Genomic DNA, 23,343 nt, shown 5'->3' on the forward strand with positions numbered 1-23,343 from the left:
GCTCTAGTAAAAAGACTCTTGTGTGCCTGAGTAATTTCTGATTTATTCTGGTTATTTTTTACCACAGCATCACTAGATGTTCTTAGATGAGGAACATGTGCTTTGTCTGACTCATTTTTCTTTCTGCCTTTAATCATTTATCTTGTAAAAGTCTACAGCTGAGAATGTGGTACTCGACCCTCTTGGACATTTCTTTTTCTTTCTCAGTGCAGATGAATCAGTGATTTCTGTGCATTAGATATTACACTGCTCCTGTACGTTAATGCTCCTTTGTGTGACAAGACCTGAAAATTACACTGATTGCTTTTCAAATGTGAACATGAGATTGCATGTAAATATAACTGCGGGCAATTTCCAAGGTTGAAATGTTAATGCAGTCAAGTTGAAATTCACTGAATCACACCAAGAGAGTTGTGATATTGTGCAGAGAGAATACCCTTAGATGACACATGTATATGTAAAAGTAGGTGTAATTGTCCACATCGCATAATAACACTGGGAATGACTAAAAAATTCAAATTTAATTAAAATCATTGCTAGTATAAAATTATTCAGGCTAAAAAACCCCAAAACAAAACGCATTACTGAAAAAAAAAATCTTTTTTTTTTGAGTTCAGATAATGTATTTTCTAGACTTCTGTATATGGACTATGTATCTTTTTTTCTTTTCCTTCAGCTTTCAGCTCCAAGTATTAAGAAATAATATTATAGTATAAAGAAATGTAGTAAAACTAAGAGGATGCATTTTTTTTTATTAGGAACTTGTAGGCTTGATAGGCTAAACACAACATTTATTTGATAGTTGGAGTAACTTTGCAGGCTTTGTTTAACACTGTGACATGAAAAAGACTCAGGCCACACTGTGGCAGCAAAGATAATTTGCTGTAAGGAAGGGTTGGGTGTTCTCCAGATTTCAAATACAATGATCGGGCACAACATTGTGGCTGCTGACAGGTGAAGTGAATAACACTCATTATGTCACGGTTCTGGGTCCGTTGGACCCAGTATTTTGAGTTTATTGTGTTTTGATTTAAGTTTGCATCAGGGATTGTGTTCTTGTTCTCTTGTCGTGTTATGGTGATGATTATGATTTCTATTATTAGAGTTCCATGTTTCTGTTTATCTGGGTTTACGATGTGGGTTTAGTTTCATATGTCATTTCCTGTCTGTCTCTCAGTGTCAGGTCTGCGTCTTGGTGTGGTGTTCTCATTTCCTGTTTTATTGTGAAGGTCTGGGTCTCATGTGAGTGTGTTCAGTTTTACCTTTGTCTCGTCTTGTTGATTATTCCCAGCTGTGTCCACCACCTGTGTGTAATTCCCCTGTGGTTCTCTGTGTATTTAAGTCATGTCTTCCGTCATTGTTGTTGCTGGTCCGTCTGTGTATTCCACCCTGCCTCATCTGCGTTTCTACCGTGTCTCACCCGTGTGTTCTCCCTGCTGTCCTTCATCATTCTCCTCTGGTCGTTCTCATTAAGGTTTGTGCTCTGTAGTTTAGTTTATCCCAGTATAGTTTAGTTCTAGCTCCATTTGCCGTTTGTATTTACTTTCATGTTCAATAAACCACCTTTACACCTTCACGACTGCCTGCATTTGGATCCTCCTTCATTTCCTCCACACGGCTCCTCTCACTCGCCGTGACACATTATCTCTTCATCATGATAGCTGTTAGTGGGTGAGATATATTAGGGAGCTAGTGAATGTTTTCTCCTCAAAGTTGATGTGTTAGAAACAAGAAAAATGGGCAAGTGTAAGCATTTGTGCGAGCCCGAGAAGGGCCAAATTGTGATTGTTAGACTAACTGAGTCAGAGATTCTCTAAAACTGCAGCTCTTATGGGGTTTTCCCAGTCTGCAGTGGTCAAAATGCAAGAAAAGTGATCCAAGAACGAAACTGTGGTGAACCAATGATAGGGTCATGGGTGGCCAAGGCTCACTCACACATGGGGAGCAAAGGCTGGCACATGTGATCCAATCCAAAAGATGAACTACTGTATCTTAATGCTTGCTCAATCATCCAGGTAAGGAAATCCCAAAAAGTTGATTACATTCATCTGAATGTAACGTTTTCAGTGGAAGAAACATTTCGTCACTCATCCAAGTCACTTCTTCAGTCTCAGCTGACGCTTTTAAAAGGTCCGCAGTCTAACCAAACTAATATTTATCCAAAGCCTGCAAAGTTACTCCAACTATCAAATAAATGTTGTTTAGCCTATCAAGCCTACAAGTTCCTAATAAAAAAAAATGCATCCTCTTAGTTTTACTACATTTCTTTATACTATAATATTATTTCTTAATACTTGGAGCTGAAAGCTGAAGGAAAAGAAAAAAAGATACATAGTCCATATACAGAAGTCTAGAAAATACATTATCTGAACTCAAAAAAAAAAGATTTTTTTTTTCAGTAATGCGTTTTGTTTTGGGGTTTTTTAGCCTGAATAATTTTATACTAGCAATGATTTTAATTAAATTTGAATTTCTTAGTCATTCCCAGTGTTATTATGCGATGTGGACAATTACACCTACTTTTACATATACATGTGTCATCTAAGGGTATTCTCTCTGCACAATATCACAACTCTCTTGGTGTGATTCAGTGAATTTCAACTTGACTGCATTAACATTTCAACCTTGGAAATTGCCCGCAGTTATATTTACATGCAATCTCATGTTCACATTTGAAAAGCAATCAGTGTAATTTTCAGGTCTTGTCACACAAAGGAGCATTAACGTACAGGAGCAGTGTAATATCTAATGCACAGAAATCACTGATTCATCTGCACTGAGAAAGAAAAAGAAATGTCCAAGAGGGTCGAGTACCACATTCTCAGCTGTAGACTTTTACAAGATAAATGATTAAAGGCAGAAAGAAAAATGAGTCAGACAAAGCACATGTTCCTCATCTAAGAACATCTAGTGATGCTGTGGTAAAAAATAACCAGAATAAATCAGAAATTACTCAGGCACACAAGAGTCTTTTTACTAGAGCAAATGGTGTGATGCTTTTCCAGCCAAATTTATGACTGATGAAAATATGGAGACAAAAGTATGGTCCTTAAACAATAAAGTTCATGTTGACTGAAGATAAAAGTAAAGTATTTCTTGCCTGAAAATATAAGAATGCACTTTTAAATAATCATCATACATTGGGAATTTGTTTCTTTAATTAACACAATCTGAAACTTGACTAATAGTGACTTAATTTTAAAAAGCTAATTTGATTTAATTTTTACAGCAAGCTTGAAAACAAAACTAATTTGTAGGTACTGTGGGGGGTTTTTGGGTGCCAATTTTGAAATGGTGTCACCACCTTAATTGGGTCCATTAATGTTTGGACAATGACTTTTTTTTGTGATTTTGACTTTGTGCACCACCACAGCAGAACTTAAATGAACAAAAAAAAGATGTGATTGAAGCGCAGGCTTTCATCTATTATTCAAAACTAAATTATTACATACATTGTTAAGTGCTTACAACCATTTTGATACTTATGTCTTCATTTTCAGAGACTTGGAAGTAATTCAACAAGCTAACATCATTTTAAATATTATGACTTTTTAAAATATTTTACTTATATTTTTACTTGTATGTAAAATCTTGCAGTCAATGACTGCCATAAGGCTAGAACGCCTGTAGTTCATGAAATGCTGTGTTTCCTCTCTTGAGATGCTCTTCCAGGCTACTGCAGCTGTCTTCAGTTTCTGCTTGTTTATTTGTATTTCTGTATTCAATTTTGCCTTCAGTAACAGAAAGGCTGCTCTACTACACTGAGATCAGGTGACTAACTTGGCCACTGAAGACTATCCATTTTCTTTACCTTGAGAAACTCCTGGGTTGCTTTGGTAGAATGCTTAATTATCCATTTGCACTGTGAAGGGTCAAAGAGTTTTGCAGCATATGGCTGAATTCAAGCAGAGTACAGCCCCATGCATGATGTGACTACTTCCATCAGAGGTAATATTATCAATAAACACTAGTGGCCTGAGGGGTTGACTGCACACTTACACAGCCAGGCTTTCTTTGCATTAGCTGGCCTGACTTAAAAACCCCAGTTAGAAATAACAGCTATTACATTGGTGGTTGTCAGCTTTCTCCACTAAGGCCAGCTTCCTGCCTTATGCTTTATGCATGTTCACTTCAAAGTTAAAAAAGGGCATTTCACAGGTCATATGACTTCTTTCCCACAAAAGTGATCCCTATGAGTGCCACCTACTCCAGTCACAGACAGATGATAAGGATGGTGATAAAATGGTAATTAAAACTCTATAAAGAACAGTGGCAGGCTCAGCTGCAAGGGAGGGGTGGAGCAGTGGGTTCAGAGGGCAGTGCTAGGGGAGGCTGGATATCAGCTGGCCTTCATTAATTCCATCATGTCTCCCGTATTTTATTTTTACAGCACTCTTCACCAAGTGGCACGGTGTGACTCAGGTCATATCTTCACAAGAACATAAAAAAACAAACAAACCCCAAAACAGAACAGTGAAATGCAACACTTACACAAATAAAGAGGTTAACACTACATTTTAGTTCAAGTTAATTATTTTTATTGCAGAGTGCCGCTGTTCTAAGGTGACAGCTGCACATTAGAGCTCCGAAACATTTAAACATTCACATCTCCTGTCTAATATCTAATAAAGGAAAATGGGAATCACTTTAATTTGTTGGCAGATAAAAAAGTGAAATCAATTTTACTGCTTGAATAGGTACTCTTCATGAGAGTTCTGTGTTCTAATCGCTGCAATTCCAGCAGTGCAAGCGATACTTTAATCTACTGGTAACATTTATACATTTTATGCATCAGCAAATCAATACACAGGTATTCCTGTAACAATATGATGGACAGTTTGCGCTTTATTCAGTGGTTTTAGTAAAGTACAGCATTACCACTTGCAAAAATTATATTTCCCTGGCAGAGAATCTGTAAGTTATTACAGTGATCTAGGCAGGTAAAAAGGTAAAATACGACTTAGAGGCGGATATTTGTTTTACTTTATGGGCAACAGTTGTTCTTGCTCGTGACAAAACTCGCCTCCTGTTGACAAAACTCGCCTCATGGTTTAAACTTGACTCTGAGAAAAAAACCTCTTTCCCACAGAGGGGGGTGCTTTAATAAACTTATTCGAATATGAGCTTTTTTCCACTAAGGCTTATTTTATGGGGAGATGTACGAAATTATTTACCGGGTTACAAGCAATGATAATATCGGCTGTTGACTCCTCAGTGTCATCATTTTCATTTTCTGTCTATTGAGAAAACCCATTGTAAAAGTAATGAAGAAAAAAAACTCTCTACTTTGGTCTGACAAGGAGCAGGCTGCGCAAAACCTACCTCATATAGATGTTTTAATAATAATAATATTTTTTGGGGGGCGCGTTATAGGTTATAAGCATTGAGAAAAAACTGATATCTGCTGTCTCACTCCTCCTTGACCCGCAGTGTGTGTGTGTGTGTGTGAAACAAGATCGCCTGTCACGGCAATTATCTTTTATGGTTTGTTTTTCAGTCCCTTGTAAAAGGGACTCTCAAAAGGAAAAGTAGTATTCAAAGAAAAGTATTCACTAAGGGATATTTATTCATTTTTACACATACGGGGTAGGCAGCCTGTAGGTTACAAGTGGATAGAAAGTTCTTCTTTTCATCACAAGCTATGGTGTAGCCTAAAAATGCAATTTGTTGCTAGGCTGATCATCTTAAAGGTTTTTTACTGCGTCTGTATTATAGGAAAATAAAATACTATTGAAAGAAACGGTTCTCTACAGGCAATAGGAAGTCACTCTTTTTTCCCATTACAAGCGCCGGTGCAGCTTAAGAAAGTAAAATTACATCCGCTATTGTAAAAAAAAAAAAAAAAAAAAAAAGAAATACAGAGAAAATTGTCATAATATTGAAACAGAATTCAGACTATGAGTTTGTGGAAAACTAACTACCGCTCTGTCTCTCTAGCGGCCTCGGGAGAGCAGATCTCTTCGCCGTCCAAGTACACAGGAACGCTGGGCTGCAGAATGAAAGGATCCATCTTGCGTCTGTGCCTAGAAATTGTGACGGCCTCCTCTCTGCTTTTATTCTCCTCCCCGCCGCAGACCCCTCCCTCCCTCTAAAAACTTTTTTTTACTTTTTTTCCAACAACAGGTGGCGCAACAGGTGGCGCGCTTAGGGATCAAATTACACACTTCCGGGGGGTTTCCCCCTCCCTTCTCCGGATGCAATTCGTCACGCTTAGGGGATCAAATTACACACTTCCGGTGGGGGAGGGGAAAGGGGGGAGGGGGAGGGGGGAGGTCAAAAGGTCAAGGCTAGGGTCATCAATCAAATCGAATCAAATTTTGTCACAAGCTGTATGTATCTCATAAATTAACAAAAAACTATCTAACTATCTAAGGATGACTTTTTTTTTGTTATCAGACAGCAGACAACAAAGTGCACGTGCAAATGTGCAAACAAGAGCAGCAAGTGACAGTGCGACCAAAAAAAACAACAACAAAAAATACAACGTAACATAATAAGGTTTTGTGATGATGAGTTGAGGTAGTGCAGGAACAGTAAACATTCCTTAGTGTAGCAGCAAAAATTAGGAAGTGCAGAAGTTAGTGCAAAAAGTCCAGTAATAATATTGTGCAAAAGAGCATTTACAGGTTGGTGTGTACGATGGTTTGGTGGTGTAGGACAGTGTGTTTGCGCTTGTGTTGATTAGTCAGTCCAGTCTCAATGTTTTGAGGTAGTTGAGTTAAGCTGAGTGATAATGTTAGTGTGTGTGTATGTGTGTGTGTGCGTGTTTATCAGTCAGTCCCTTTTTGCTGAGGAGACGGATGGCTTGTGGAAAAAAGCTGTTGCACAGTCTGGATGTGTGTGCCCGAATGCTTCGGTACCTTTTTCCAGATGGCAGGAGTGTGAAGAGTGTGTGAGAGGGGTGTGTCCGATCAGCCACAATGCTGGTGGCTTTGCGAATGCATCGTGTGGTGTAGATGTCCTCAATAGAGGGGAGAGAGACCCCGATGATCTTCTCTGCTGCTCCCACTATCCGCTGTAGGGTCTTGCTGTCTGATATGGCACAGTTCCCAAACCAGACAGTGATGCAGCCGCTCAGGATGCTCTCGATAGTTCCTCTATAGAAGGTGGTCAGGATCGGTGGTGGAAGCCGAGCCTTTCTCAGTCTTCTCAGAAAGAAGAGACGCTGTTGGGTTTTCTTGTGCAGGGAGCTGGTGTTGAGGGACCAGCCGAGGTCCTTCTCCAGGTGCACGCCCAGGAATTTGGTGCTGTCGACGATCTCCACAGAGGAGCCGTTGATGCTCAGCGGTGAGTGGTCGCCTCGTGTCCTCCTAAAGTCAACAACCATCTCTTTTGTCTTGTCAACATTCAGAGACAGGTTGTTGTCTTTACACCAGTCCGTTAGTCTCTGCACTTCCTCTCTGTACGCTGACTCATCGTTCTTGCTAATGAGACCCACCACGGTCGTGTCATCAGCGAACTTAATGATGTGATTTGAACTGTGTGTTGCTACACAGTCATGAGTCAGCAGTGTGAACAGCAGAGGACTGAGCACACAGCCTTGTGGGGCCCCAGTGCTCAGTGTGGTGGTGCTGGAGGTGCAGTTCCCGATCCGTACTGACTGAGGCCTTCCGGGCAGAAAGTCCAGGATCCAGTTGCAGAGGGAGGTGTTCAGGCCCAACAGGCTCAGCTTTCCGATCAGTTGTTGGGGGATGATCGTGTTGAATGCTGAGCTGAAATCTATGTACAGCATTTGGATGTGTGAGTCCTTCTTGTCCAAGTGTGTCAAGGCAAGATGGAGTGCAGTGGAGATGGCGTCGTCCGTTGAGCGGTTATGGCGGTATGCAAATTGCAGTGGGTCCAGTGAGGGGGGCAGCAGGGTCTTGATGTGTCTCATGACGAGCCGTTCGAAGCACTTCATGATGGTGGGTGTAAGTGCAACAGGACGGTAGTCGTTGAGACAGGACACAGAAGACTTCTTGGGCACGGGGACGATGGTGTTGGCCTTGAGGCACGTGGGAACGACGGCACTGCTCAGAGAGATGTTGAAGATGTCGGTGAGAACATCTGCCAGCTGATTTAGATACATTTTATCCATTTTATCTTGAAAACAGTTTCTGTTAAAAAGTCCATGATGGCGGCGTTGGCATGCCTTCCTCTGACCTCAACTTCCCGGAACGAGGGTGTAACAGCCGTGTGCGCATGTGGGGTGGGGCTTAACGCGCGCAGAGGGCTGGTGGTGAATGTGCACTTTGTCTGACGGTCTGAGGCCTCCAGTGAACAGAGAATAAATTCGTAAAACAATCCAGCCTGTGGGCTTTGTTTGTGTATAAAACAAAGCCCACAGGCTGGATCACGGGCTTTGTTTTATATTCAAACCTCTGAATATGACTTGCATACAATATGATTTAGAATTTTTTTTTAATAATTTTGGAAAATCTATTAAACCTAATAGATTGATTAAATGTCCCTTTTTTGGCTCCTGTTAATTTGAACACTTGGTGTACTTAAATTTGGTGTCTTAGGATCCATATTGAAATTTCCCATGTAGATATTTGGACTGTGATCCAGTTTGACTTAAATTTCACCAATTTCTTCTCCCCCCCCCCCCCCCGACGGGTAAGGGCTCCTTCAAGTACGCCTGGGTGCTGGACAAACTGAAGGCCGAGTGTGAGCGTGGTATCACCATCGATATCGCTCTGTGGAAGTTTGAGGCCAGCAAGTACTACGTGACCATCATTGATGCCCCTGGACACAGAGACAGCGATGATGAAATGGAAATAGATATAGGAGAGAAAGACAGTGATGACGAGATGGATATCGATGGCTAATCAGTACTGATGGCTAAATGAAGGGTTCATTATTAAATCTACAACTTAAAATGAACTGCTTCCTGTTTGTGTGTTCTCCTTTTGCTTGTGACTTCTTAAATGTTTTTTACTAATAAAAAACAATTACACAAAAAAATTACACAATATAAAAAAAAATAATGTACAGTGCAAGGTTAGGAGTATGCTTGTGTTGTGAGGTCCCTGCCTCAACTTGATTATGTAATTAACCAGTAGAGGTGGGAATCACCATACATCCCACGATACGATATTATCACAATACTTAATGCATGATACGATATTGTTGCAATTTTTAAAAATATTTTTGCGATATTCAGAGTCTGTACATAAAGGTAAACTTTATCAATATTCATTTAATCTAATAACAAAGTCTCACACTCAGTCTTTCTCTCATTTCAGTCAGTTTTATTGTTGACAAACTGAACGGCTTGTATTACAGTCTAGTCCAACTTACCATCTGGTACAATTATAGCTATTCTGAACTATGAAATTTGTGAAAACTATGCAGCCCCTTCAGCAACTGAAGAATTTGAAAGTAAATTAAAACAAAATATAATTTTACATTAAATAAAAAAGTTTTAAACTTAATTAAAATAAAACATGTCTTAAATGAAAATAAGTAAACTGTCATGTTTATTGCTGCCATAAAAAAGTTAAACACATTTGGACAGTGAAGGAATGTCAGGATTCTTGCTCTGAAAAAGGAGCTGATCAACATGCTCTGAAGTCAGAGCATGTTCCAGTTCACAAAAACTTTTTTTGCAACAAAATATCGATTTCTGCTGTCCCTGTATCGATACATTATTAGCAAACAAAATATCACGATACTACACAGTATCGAACTTTTCCCCCACCCCTATTCACCAGCGGACAGGTACGTTTATATAACGTCTATCATTATAACTATATGTGTTAGAGGAAAAATGATTCTATGTTTCTTTACCTTCTTTTAAATGTGCAAAGATACCCTTTGTCTGTGTTTAGATTAGTTTAGAAGTGTCTTTTAGACTTTCCCAGCAAAGACATATTGTTTCTGGGACATACTGTTTTAGATTGTTTTATCTTTCCTAGCTCTCTGCTGACGAGACTAGCACCATATATGGAGTTGTTTTATTTTATCTGTTTATTATTTTCTTATCCTGTTCTCACTGTCTCTGTGCTCTGTGCCTATAAAAATTGCCAAGCCACTGTGCATGGTGTGAGTTGTTCTTCGCAGCTCACCCGTGTACACGTTTGCAAAGAAAGTAACTTTGTCTCATTGTGTCTTTATTCCTCCTGGGTTTTTTGCAGAGTTTTCTCCCAACAATATGTATAGTGCATTTCTTATGTACATTAAGGACCTGGGAGCAGAATTGCTGATGAACTAATTTGAACTGGTCCTGTCTTCCTGGCTCCTTGACTCTAATTATGTCGCACACTGGTTCGCTATCTCTTGCACAAAATCATCACCTAAACACGGCACAAATCCCGCCAATTATTCAATTCCTTTTATAAACCACTGAATCAGGTACTGACGCAGTGACGTGTCGAATGAAGCCTCGTCATGTCCAAATTGTTCCTGCAGTGTTTCCCAGCTGTCTCTGCTGCCCTAATCTTCTCCTTGTGCACATATTTTTAGTGATATTCAGCACTGAAAAACAGTCACCATTCACAACCTGTCTACGTTTTCATATTATTCCATTTGTGGGTGTATTACTGACATTATTTAGCCATAAAGTCATCACAACCTCTGTAAGATTAAAGTCAACTTTTCAATGCCGTACAGTTTAAAGTAAAGCCTTTCAAAGCAAGTGGAGCCGCATTAAGTACTAACTTAATGCGGTTGTCAGGGTCACGGTTATGGACAACAGCAAGTTGTTCATTACCGCCACCAACTGGCAAGGAGTGTGGACCTGAATGTCACTTAAGGATTAGAGCCTATAGCCTGATAACTTTTACTTCTTGAGTTATTTCTAAGTAAATCAGTTAAATCTAGTTCAGTTTAATTATATTTAGGTTTTGAATCAGTTGAATCAGAAACAGCAAATAAGATGCATTGCGTTTGACATGTGATGTGCATTCTATATTAGTGACCATCGCAAAAGTTTTTCTATCTCGGGAGTGAGTTCATGTGAGAAAATGGCTCAAGGCTATTGTGTGTTTATTTCTCCGCAATTATCCTTGGTGCAGTCTGGCTATTCACGTTAGAAATTCCTGCGCATTTTCAATCTCTCCTTCATTTTCTGTTTTAGTAGATTTTTTTTATTTCTGTTTTACTAAAGCTGACCATTGGCCTGGTCTACTAGATATCTAGAGCACTTCGCTCTCAGACTGCAGGTTTACTTGTTGTCACTGTAAAATCTGATTAGTTCCCAGAACTAAAAAAAACTAAGGAAACTCGTTGCCTCAAAGAAATTGAGTAAAGCTTAGCTAAAAATGACTAAATTAGGACAACTTATTTATTTTGAGTACTCTGTACAAGTTCATTTGTTCCCAGAACTCAAAAAAATTGGATCAAGTTTACTTAAGATGACCAAGTTAGGGCAACTTATTCATTTTGAGTACAGTGTACAACCTCATTAGTTCCTAGAACTCAAAAAAACTAAGGAAACTCGTTGCCTCAAAAAACTAAGTAAAGCTTACTTAAGATGACTGTTAGGAACTCTTATACATTGCAAGTCTGCAGTATTAAGAATAACTTGATATTTCTGACTGTACAATACTAATTGTTTACCTACGGACAAACATTTCAAGTTCAACTAAATTAAAATCAATTTGTGGTACCATGAATATGATTAAAAATAATTAACAACACTTTTTGTAATGATGTTAAAATCAGCCCAACTTTTATTTTCAAATGCAAAAAAGTATAACAGCCAACATACTGGACACTGTTCTCTTGAACAACAAACAATTATATTGCCTTCACTGTTATAATCTTACAATGAAACAAAGTCGCAGATGTAATTAAGTTTAGGCCTACCTCAAGTTTGTTTTGTACTTACATTACTTATATGATCAAAATAAAATATATTTGTTGTTCTGTCACAAATGCAGTCTCTGATTTAAACAACACATTTGTTTTTCATTCCAACACATGAGCTGGAATGTTGTATTATTTTAAGGATGGCTTGTTTCCAGTCCAGGCATTAGTGCCTGAATGACTGTCATGGATCGAAGTGATCCAAATGTAAGTGCAGAAGAAAGTCTTTAACTTCCCTTAAGCACAGTGGCAGTGGATGTGGGTTGGAGATGGAATGAGCTTGAACCTGCAGGCGACCATCTTCACTGACCACACCATCTGTGACGGAGGACTCATCTCTCCTGTTGTCCTGCAAGCAAACAATCATATTTTTTTGGAACATGAACTTAATTGCTTTCTTAAAACATTTTTTTCTGCATTTGGTATAGAACAGACTCCAATTTAGACAATCTCAGGCCCCCTCCCCAACGGAGAGGTGACATTCAATGTCCCAATTGTCAGTCTGGATTAGGGATGGGTATTGATAAGATTTTCACGATTCCGATTCCATTTTCGATTCTGTTTAACAATTCGATTCTTTATCGATTCTCTTATCGATTCTTTTTTAAAAAGGAGAACACTAAGGTCGATTAGCTTAGAACTTTGTTTTATATCTTCTCTTTGAACAAGATAGAAATTTAGGAGTAACATGGCCTTACAAACCCAGCAGTGAGATCTTAAGACATCCAGCCTACGGCTCTTCAATGGGGTGTCACAGGGTCCCCAGGAAAAAAAATTGTAAATGTAAAATAATAAAATAAATATTCTTCTGTAGCAATAACAAAGTATAACATAAATTATTCAGTAGCAATTACACAAGAATATCCAGTAATGTCCCTGCCTGCAATTAAACACATTCACTTACTGAAAATCGGGGCATCTGCTGTGGCAAATGGGTGCAAACCTTTTACCATAAACGTAGTCACTGCTCGGTAACATTCGTCTATCCTGGCCTGAAAGGAGACGCTACCGGTAGACTGCAGTGAGAACTGCCAGCATCTGAGCCAGCCAGACTCTGTCTGTCTCTCTCATCATGGTCACCTAAATGCACAGTAATGGCAGGTTTTGTAATAAGGCAGATCGCGCAAACATAATATGCACTGTTAGTTGATTATTTACCTGCCGCATTAACGGGAGAGGACGTGCAAACGTTACCGCTGCTGCTGGGTTGAGATTCATGAGTCCGGAGCGGAATTAAAAACACGACATTCATTTAAGGTCATCGTGTGTTTTGTGAGCAAATGCTTTTGCATATTCATAGTGTTTCCTCCCTTAAATGATATATCTACTTTGCAAGTATTGCAAGATGCCCTGTTGTCATCCGTTCTCGTAAAGTATAATCAAACTTTTGAGCGTTTGAGCCGCTTAGGTACCATGTTTCCTGCCAGGTAAATGACGCTCCGCAACGTGGTGACGTCATTCGGGGCGACTGGAATCGATAAGGGAATCGTTTGCAAAAATGGCAAACAATTCCAGCCAGCAGGCCACAGCCAGGCTCCACCATCAGCCAGTAGGCCACAGCCAGGCTCCACCATCAGCCAGCAGGCCACAGCCAGCAGACCCAGCCAGGCTCCACCATCAGCCAGCAGGCCACAGCCAGGCTCCACCATCAGCCAGCAGGCCTAGCCAGGCGCCATCATCAGAAATTCCGCTTCCGGGTCCCTCGTGGTGGCCGCCTCGTGCTCTCGCTTCAGTATGCCACCCAAGAAAGGCCCAACACCAGAGGAGGTTGAGGACATTAAAACCTCCCTCGGAGCGCTGTGCGGAGACGTGGCCGCAGTCAGGGCACAGCAGGAGCTGCTTCTGGGGCTTCTGGAGGAGGTAAAACAGCTACGCCTCCAAAATGCCGAGAAGGACAGACGGATCATGGATCTCGAGCGGCGGGTGGATGAGCTGGAGCAGTACACCCGTACGAACGACGTGGTCATCAGCGGTATTAAAATCAAGCCGCGCTCGTACGCGCGCGCGGTGGCCGGGAACGTCGGGGAGCCCAGCGACGAGGAGACCCGCTCGGTAGAGCAACAGGTGGCGTCCTTCCTCCAAAGCAAGGGGATAGAGATGGACCTGGAGCACATAGAAGCATGTCACTCACTGCCCAGGAGGAGTGACAGACTGCCGGCCATCATTATGAGATTTGTCAATCGGAAGAACAAGGTCGCACTGCTGAAACAAGGACGCAAACTGAAAGGCACGGACGTTTTCATTAATGAGCATCTGACACGAAAAAACGCAGACATCGCGAGGAAGGCAAGGCAACTGAAGAAGAACGGTAAAATACAACATACATGGGTAACAAACTGTAAGATTTTCATTAAGCTAAACGGGACACCAGAAGAGGCAAAAGTACTGATAGTGAGGAACATGGAGGATCTGGACAAGTATAACTGACACCAATGTATCAATTACACCAGGAAATGACATGGACACGTTGAAATTAGTTCTTCAACAGAAAGTAATTGATCTAGATTGTGAATATAAGGAGCATAATATAATAGATCCAGAAATGGATTCTGAAAGTAACTTTCTCTCTTCTTTTGTTAAAAATTGTAATTATTTCACTCAGGAACAATATGAAAAAGAAATTAACCTAGACGGGAAGCTCTCATTAATTCACTTTAACAGCAGAAGTATGTACTCTAATTTTGATTTCATTAAGGACTATTTGCAACAATTTTCTCGCCCCTTTAGTATTATAGCCATCACTGAAACTTGGTTCAATGTCGATAAAGGAATAGATTTTTGTTTGAATGGATATGATTTAAAATACATGAATAGATTAAATAAGGCGGGCGGCGGGGTTGCTATATATGTTCATAACTCTATAAAATATAATGTTGTAACAACTATGTCTATGGCTATTGTTACGAACTTGTATGTCCGTGTGTTTGTTTGTGCAGGTGCTGTGTTTTTGTCTATGTTAATTCAGCTCTGCCAGGGCCCTGTTCCGATTGGTGCGTGGACTTACTGCCCCGGCGTGATTGGATCCAGCTGGAGGACCCGCCCAATAAAAGGAGGCTGGAGTGCTACAGCGGGAGAGGTCCTCGCATTTCTCCTCATCACCCAGCAGTAGTCCTGTGGTAGCCGCTGGCTGCAGTATACGTGCGAAAATTGTGGAAGTGGAGTGGGTAGGGGTGAGCTGCCGTTTATTTTGATCACCCGTTTTCTCCTGTTTTTGAGTTGGTTAAGGAGGTCAGACTCTGTCTTTATTTTGACTTTATTTTGGTGAGGTCAGGGGTGCGGGATTTGTGTAGGTTTGTTTTGTTTATTGTTTTGGCCTTGGCTCACCCTGAAGTGTTGACACTCCCGTTTTGGTTCTCTTTATTCACCTTGTAAATAAATCACTTCACATCTAACGGATTTGTTGCGTGTGACTGCTTGGGTCTTGGGGGGGGGGGGGAAGCGAGTGCCTCGCTCATGTTATGGCCTGGCCCTAGACGGGTCGTAACATGAATTGGGGGCTCGTCCTCTGCCTTTTTCTGTGGTTTTTTTGCGTGTGTTTGGTCTGTTGGCGGTTTTCTTGGGTGTGGGGGTGGTAGGTGTGTGGAATTATGGAGTTTTCTTTGGATGATTTTGTTACTTCGCCTTCGTGGGATAGAATTGTGAAGTGCAGGAAAGCGGATTTGCTTATCATTGCTAGTTGTTATGATGTTCAAGTGTCCTATGGTGCCCGCAAAGCGGTGGTTAGGGACGCTTTGTGTGCAGAGTTGGTGGAGCGAGGCGTTCTTCCTGCCCCGCAGGCAGCTGTAGAGCAGCCTGATGGCGGGGGTGTGAAGGTGGCTCCGGAGGCTGAGCCGGGGTCGGATGCCAAAGGGCCTGTTAACGTGCTACCAGCCGAGGCGGACTCTGATGCGGCTGAGGCGGGCTCTGACACAGCCGAGGTGGACCCTGATGCTGCTGGGGCGAAGCCTGAAGCAGCTGAGTCTGGTACGGCCGGGGAACCCCTGGCGGGGCGGTCTACGGAAGATCTCCGTTTGACCCTCCGTATTAGGGAGGTGGAAGCCCGTGCTAAAGAGCTTGAGGTACAAGCAATGCACCTCCGTGTCAGAGCTTTGGAGCTGGAGCGAAAGCCCTCCACATCTGCCTCTAGTCATCCTAGTACGTCCACCGCGGTCCCGACAGGTTTTGACATCACCAAACACGTTAAACTGGTTCCCCCGTTTCGTGAGGCCGAAGTGGATTCCTATTTTAACGCTTTTGAGCGTATAGCGGCCGCGTTAAGTTGGCCGAAGGAATTTTGGCCGCTGCTGTTACAATGCAAATTGGTTGGCAAAGCCCAGGAGGTGTGTACCAGTTTATCAATTGAAGATAGCCTGGATTATGACGTCATGAAGAAGACTGTGTTGCAGGCATATGAGCTCGTCCCAGAAGCCTACCGTCAAAAATTTAGGAAGTGTGAAAAAACCGCCAATCAGACATTTGTGGAGTTTGCCCGTGAAAAAAGTCGCCTGTTTGAACGATGGTTGCAGGCCAGTAAAGCACAGGATTTCGAGGGGCTGAAAGAGCTTCTTTTGTTAGAGGAATTCAAAAAATGTTTGCCGGACCAAGTAGTCATTTATCTGAATGAGCAAAAGGTGCCCTCACTTGCTAAAGCGGCAGTGATGGCTGATGAGTTTACTCTCACCCACAAAACTATATTTTCAGCCGCTGTCTCACAGAATATTAGGGTGGGACAGGAAAGGAAGATAAAGTCACCAAAGATAGGACTGAAAGATAGACAGGAGGATGGTGTTAATCGCGACTGTTTTTATTGTCGCGGACCCGGACATCTAATCGCTGTCTGTCCTGCGCTCCGGAGGAAAGAGCATCGCAAAGGCTCTAAAAACCCAGCGGGCGTAGGTCTCATCAAAGTTGTCCCTTTGCCTAAATCGCATTCCACTCTCACCCGTGATTTGCACCATGTGGATGCAGAAATAGAGCCACGTTTTAAACCGTTCATCACGAAAGGCTTTGTTTCTGTGACGGGAGAAGAGGGGGACAAAGTGCCTGTTACTATTCTTCGGGACACAGGTGCGCATCAGTCGTTTATGTTGGATAGTGTACTACCATTGTCAGATAAAACTGCTTGTGATTCGGATGTGTTGGTTTGGGGAATTAAGATGAGCGTTCTTCGGGCGCCGTTACACAAAGTCCATTTACATTCGCCCGTGAAAACGGGGCATGTCAAAGTTGCGGTGAGTTCCCAGTTGCCGATTAAAGGGGTTTCGTTTATTTTAGGAAATGACTTGGCTGGTGGGACAGTTTTCCCACCGCCTGAAGTGGTGGAAACGCCTATTTCTTCTGTCACTGAGGTTGCCGCCCCTTTGTCAAATGTGTTTCCTGTTTGTGCAATCACTCGTGCGCAGTCACGCAAATTTGATGACGTTATGGATGTTGCTGACACGTTTATGGCTACGCCAGACGGGAGAATATCTCCCAGCCGTGAGAGTGACAGAACAAAAAGCGATGTGATGAAACTGATGCCAGAGCTGGATGAGAAATTGAATAGGGATGCATTGATAACCGCTCAGCAGAATGACTCATCACTGGCTCCCTGTTTTCTATCTGCAGCTAAGAGTGCAGGAAGTGAATCACCCACTTCTTATTTTTTGCGAGATGGAGTTCTTATGAGGAGGTGGTCCCCTGACCGGTGTGGTTTGCCTGGTGCTACGCAGGTGGTGGTGCCGAAGCCACATCGAGGGCAGGTGCTTAGCTTAGCGCATGATGCCAGCATGGCTGGACATCTTGGGGTGAACAAAACATATCATCGGGTGTTGCGCAACTTCTTTTGGCCAGGGTTGAAAGCTGATGTGGTGGCATATTGCCGTACCTGTACCACATGTCAGATGGCGGGGAAACCTAACAGACCCATTCCACCTGCTCCGTTACATCCTATTCCAGTAATAGGTGAGCCGTTTGAAAAAGTAATATTGGATTGTGTGGGTCCCCTGCCAAAAACCAAATCCGGACACCAATACATACTTACAATAATGTGTTCAGCAACAAGGTACCCAGAGGCAATTCCACTACGCACGCTGAAAGCAAAACCGGTGCTAAAAGCACTACTTAAATTCTTCTCTACTTTCGGGCTTCCAAAGGTTGTTCAAACAGACCAAGGAACGAATTTCACCTCAAAAATGTTTGCACAGGTCGTGGAGGAGTTGCACATAAAACATGTAAAATCCAGTCCATACCACCCGGAAAGTCAAGGTGCTCTGGAGAGATTCCATCAAACCCTCAAAGCTATGCTGCGCAAGTTCTGCGCGGGGTCGGATAGAGAATGGGATGAGGGTCTGCCGTTATTGTTGTTTGCAGTCAGAGAAACCACTCAGGAATCCTTGGGATTCAGTCCGATGGATCTGGTGTTTGGACACGTGGTCCGCGGTCCCCTCCGCCTTCTGAAGGAGAGGTGGTTGTCAGAAACTTCTGAAACTCAGCATAATGTTCTGGATTATGTTAGCGGACTTCGGGAAAAGCTTCACCTTGCATGTCAGTTAGCTCGAGAGAATCTGTCACATACGCAAGCTAAAATGAAAACTCGCTATGATAAAAAGGCTGTTTGCAGAAGTTTTCAGCCGGGAGAGAAAGTGTTGGTGTTGTTGCCTGTGGTAGGGTCCAGCTTATCAGCTCAGTTCGCTGGCCCATATGTGGTGGAACAAAAACTCAGTGACAACAACTATGTGATCCAGACCCCAGACCGCCGGAGAAAGTCTAGGGTTTGTCATATTAATCTGTTAAAATCGTTTCACTCGAGGAGTCCTTCGGGTGCGCCGTCTCCAGTGTGCGCCGCTAGTACTGTTTCTCCCTATGAACCCTCTGATGACGGGCTACTCCAGAAAAGTGAAGCGCTGGGTAGCGGCCGGTTGAAAAATTCGGAGATCTTAAATGATTTAGACACATATTTAGTCCACCTGTCTGAACCCGCTCGAGCTGACATCACTGATCTGATAGAAAACAACTTATCACTTTTTTCTGATCACCCTCGTCAAACTGCGGTCCTGTGCCACGATATTGATGTGGAAGGACATAAACCGATTAAGCAACATGCTTACCGAGTGAACCCAGTGAAAAGGGCGATAATGCAGAAGGAAGTTGACTATCTCTTAGAACACGGTTTAGCCTTTCCGAGCGCCAGCGCATGGAGTTCGCCGTGTGTGCTAGTACCAAAATCCGACAACACTCCTCGGTTTTGTAATGATTACAGGAAAGTTAACGCTGTTACCAAACCTGATTCATTTCCTCTTCCTAGAATGGAGGATTGTATTGATAGAGTGGGATCGGCATCGTTTGTAACCAAACTTGATTTGTTAAAAGGTTACTGGCAAGTACCTTTAACTCCCCGAGCCTCTGAAATATCTGCTTTTGTTACACCGGACCATTTTCTCCAGTATACGGTTATGCCGTTTGGGTTGCGTAATGCACCCGCTACTTTCCAGCGCCTTATGGCCAAAGTACTGGCGGGCGTGAATAACTGCGATGCCTACCTGGATGATGTTGTCATTTACTCATCCACCTGGTCTGACCACTTACAAACACTCTCTCTCGTTTTCAGCCGTTTTCAGGAGGCCTCGCTTACGTTGAACCTAGCCAAATGTGAATTTGGCAGAGCCACCATCACATATCTGGGAAAACAGGTGGGTCAGGGACAGATACTGCCGGTGACCGCGAAAATACAGGCGATCGTTGAGTTTCCAGTCCCACAAACGAGAAGGGCGCTGCGCCGATCTCTGGGAATGTGTGGTTATTATAGAGGGTTTTGTAATAACTTTGCCACTGTCGTCGTTCCTCTCACCGATTTGATCAGTCCGATGAAGCCTTTTGTGTGGACGCCTGTTTGTCAGACTGCTTTCGAGTCTGCGAAAGCATTACTGTGCAGTTCCCCTGTTCTTACGGCCCCGAATTTCATGTCCCCTTTCAAGCTCGAGGTTGACGCTAGTGCGGTTGGTGCAGGAGCTGTCCTTATGCAGGAAGACCATTGCGGCGTGGATCGCCCAATTTGTTACTTCTCAAAAAAATTCAACAAACATCAGATGAACTACAGTACCATTGAAAAGGAAGCCCTTGCCTTGTTGTTAGCCCTACAGCATTTCGAGGTGTATATCGGATCCAGCTCTATCCCTGTTCAAGTGTTCACTGACCATAACCCATTGGTTTTTCTCTCCCAGATGCAGAACTCAAATCAGAGACTTATGCGTTGGTCCCTTCTCTTGCAAGACTTCAACCTGCAGATCAGGCATAAGAAAGGGACGGAGAATGTCATCGCGGACGCCCTGTCGAGAGCAATTTTGTAGTCTAGGATTAAACACTAGACGGATTGTTTAATTCTTATGGAAGGGGGTGTTACGAACTTGTATGTCCGTGTGTTTGTTTGTGCAGGTGCTGTGTTTTTGTCTATGTTAATTCAGCTCTGCCAGGGCCCTGTTCCGATTGGTGCGTGGACTTACTGCCCCGGCGTGATTGGATCCAGCTGGAGGACCCGCCCAATAAAAGGAGGCTGGAGTGCTACAGCGGGAGAGGTCCTCGCATTTCTCCTCATCACCCAGCAGTAGTCCTGTGGTAGCCGCTGGCTGCAGTATACGTGCGAAAATTGTGGAAGTGGAGTGGGTAGGGGTGAGCTGCCGTTTATTTTGATCACCCGTTTTCTCCTGTTTTTGAGTTGGTTAAGGAGGTCAGACTCTGTCTTTATTTTGACTTTATTTTGGTGAGGTCAGGGGTGCGGGATTTGTGTAGGTTTGTTTTGTTTATTGTTTTGGCCTTGGCTCACCCTGAAGTGTTGACACTCCCGTTTTGGTTCTCTTTATTCACCTTGTAAATAAATCACTTCACATCTAACGGATTTGTTGCGTGTGACTGCTTGGGTCTTGGGGGGGGGGGGGGGGAAAGCGAGTGCCTCGCTCATGTTATGGCCTGGCCCTAGACGGGTCGTAACACTATTGATGGAATTTTGGAATGTTTGACTATTGAGATTATGAATGAAAAAAAGAGAAATGTTATAATAAGTTGTATATATCGGACACCCAGTTCAAGTATTGACACTTTTAATGAATGGATAGAAAAAACGTTTGCTTCGGTGAACCAAAAATTACTATTTATCTGTGGTGATTTTAACATTGATTTGCTAAATCCAACAAGGTTAAAAGCCATTGATGACTTTACTGACACAATGTACAGCTTATCACTATATCCAACAATAACAAAGCCAAGCAGAATAACTTCACATAGCGCCACTATTATTGACAACATTTTTACTAATGTCATGGATTTCCAAATTAATAGTGGCCTGCTTGTCTGTGATATAACTGACCACTTACCAGTTTTTACTTTGTGTGACTGTGATTTTAAAAAAAAAATAGATACCAAGATCATGATAGCAAAGCGAACAATAAATGAAGAAGCAATTCATGCCTTCAATTTCGATTTAGCACAACAAGATTGGAGTTCGGTGTATGAAGAGTCAGATGTGGACAAGGCTTATGATAATTTTCTAGATATTTTTACTATGTGGTACAATAAACATTGTCCTGTAAACGAACACATGACAAAGAAAAAAAAGATAAAAAGTCCTTGGCTCACAAAAGGAATTATTAATGCTTGCAAAAAGAAAAACAATCTGTATAAACAGTTTATCAAAGTAAAAACAAAAGAAGTGGAACAAAGATATAAAGCATATAGAAATAAATTGACTGATATTATAAGAATGAGCAAACAACTTTATTATAGAAGAAGATTATATGAAAATAAAAACAATATAAAAGGAACTTGGGATGTGTTAAACAACTTAATTAAACAAGGATCTTCTGGAACATCATATCCTGAATATTTTACTGATGCAAATGGTGAAAATCACAACATGAGTAATATTGTCGATGGGTTCAATAAATTCTTCATAAATGTTGGCCCTGAACTAGCAGCGGACATCCCGTGTCATAAAAATGAAAATATCAGTAATATAAAATCAAATCCCTTTTCACTGTTCCTCTCAGCTACAAATGAGCAAGAAGTAATAAATATCACATTAAAATGTAAAAGTAAGTCTTCAATGGATTATCATGACATAAATATGTCTGTAGTTAAACAGGTTATTCTGAATATTGCTAGTCCCTTAACATATATCTGTAATTTATCATTTCAGTCCGGTTGTTTTCCAAAAAAAATGAAAATTGCGAAAGTAATACCACTATATAAAAGTAATGACAAACACAGTTTTACCAATTATAGGCCTATTTCTCTACTGCCTCAATTCTCAAAAATTCTAGAAAAACTTTTTAATTCAAGATTAGAAAAATTCCTTGAAAAACATCAAATAATAAATGTTGGTCAGTATGGTTTCAGAACACAAAGAACCACTTCAATGGCGATAATTGAGGCAGTAGAAGAAATTACTGATACACTGGATAAAAATAAATATGCAGTTGGTATTTTTGTTGACCTCAAAAAGGCCTTCGACACAATCAATCACTCAATTTTACTGGATAAATTGGAAAGATATGGTATTCGAGGGAAAGCTGGTAACTGGTTAAAAAGTTACCTAACAGGTCGGGAACAATATGTTAGCATAGGGCATTACCATTCAGAGAAACTTGGTATTACATGTGGTGTTCCCCAAGGGTCAGTGTTGGGACCAAAACTTTTCAATGTATACATAAATGATATTTTTGATGTTTCTCAAGTACTTAAACTCATACTGTTCGCAGATGACACCAACATATTTTTCAGTAGCGATGATTATACTGATCTTGTAATGACTGTAAACAGGGAGCTAAAATTAATAAAAAAAATGGATGGACATAAATAAATTATCATTAAATATAAATAAAACTAAAGCAATGTTTTTTGGTAATTTAAAATATAATATAGAATTACCAATTATCATTGAAGGTGTACCAATTGATAATGTGAGTGAAAACAAATTTTTGGGAGTTATAATTGATAACAAAATTTCATGGAAACCCCACGTCAGACACATAAAAACCAAAATTTCCAGAAGCCTCGCAGTTTTGAACAAAGTGAAACAATTCCTTGATAAAGATGCACTTCGTACTCTGTACTGTACCCTGGTTCTTCCATATCTTACATATTGTGTGGAAGTGTGGGGAAATACATATAAAAATACAACTAATCCATTAGTCACAGTACAGAAACGAGCACTGCGTATTATTCACAAGGCTGGTTATCTAGATCATACTCACAAATTCTTTCTTCAGGCAAAGTTACTTAAATTCCAGGATCTGGTTAATTACAATACATCCATAATTTTGTATAAAGCTTTTACTAAACTTTTACCGGCAAATTTACAAACTAGATTTGAAATTCAAGAAAAGGTTTATAATGTGAGAGGCTTTGGAGAATTCAAATTACCCAGAACTCAAACAACCCGTAAAGGCTTTTGTGTGTCTGTATGTGGTGTGAAAATCTGCAACAGTCTGAGTTTACAATTGAAACAATGCAAAAATATTCATAGATTTAAATTTCTCTACAAACAGTTGGTCTGGTCACAGTATACTCAATGATGGGTTTTAGTGTGCTCTGTAATGTCTG

The sequence above is a fragment of the Rhamphochromis sp. 'chilingali' genome (assembly GCF_963969265.1).
Source record: "Rhamphochromis sp. 'chilingali' genome assembly, chromosome: 17".
Lineage (NCBI taxonomy): Eukaryota > Metazoa > Chordata > Actinopteri > Cichliformes > Cichlidae > Rhamphochromis > Rhamphochromis sp. 'chilingali'.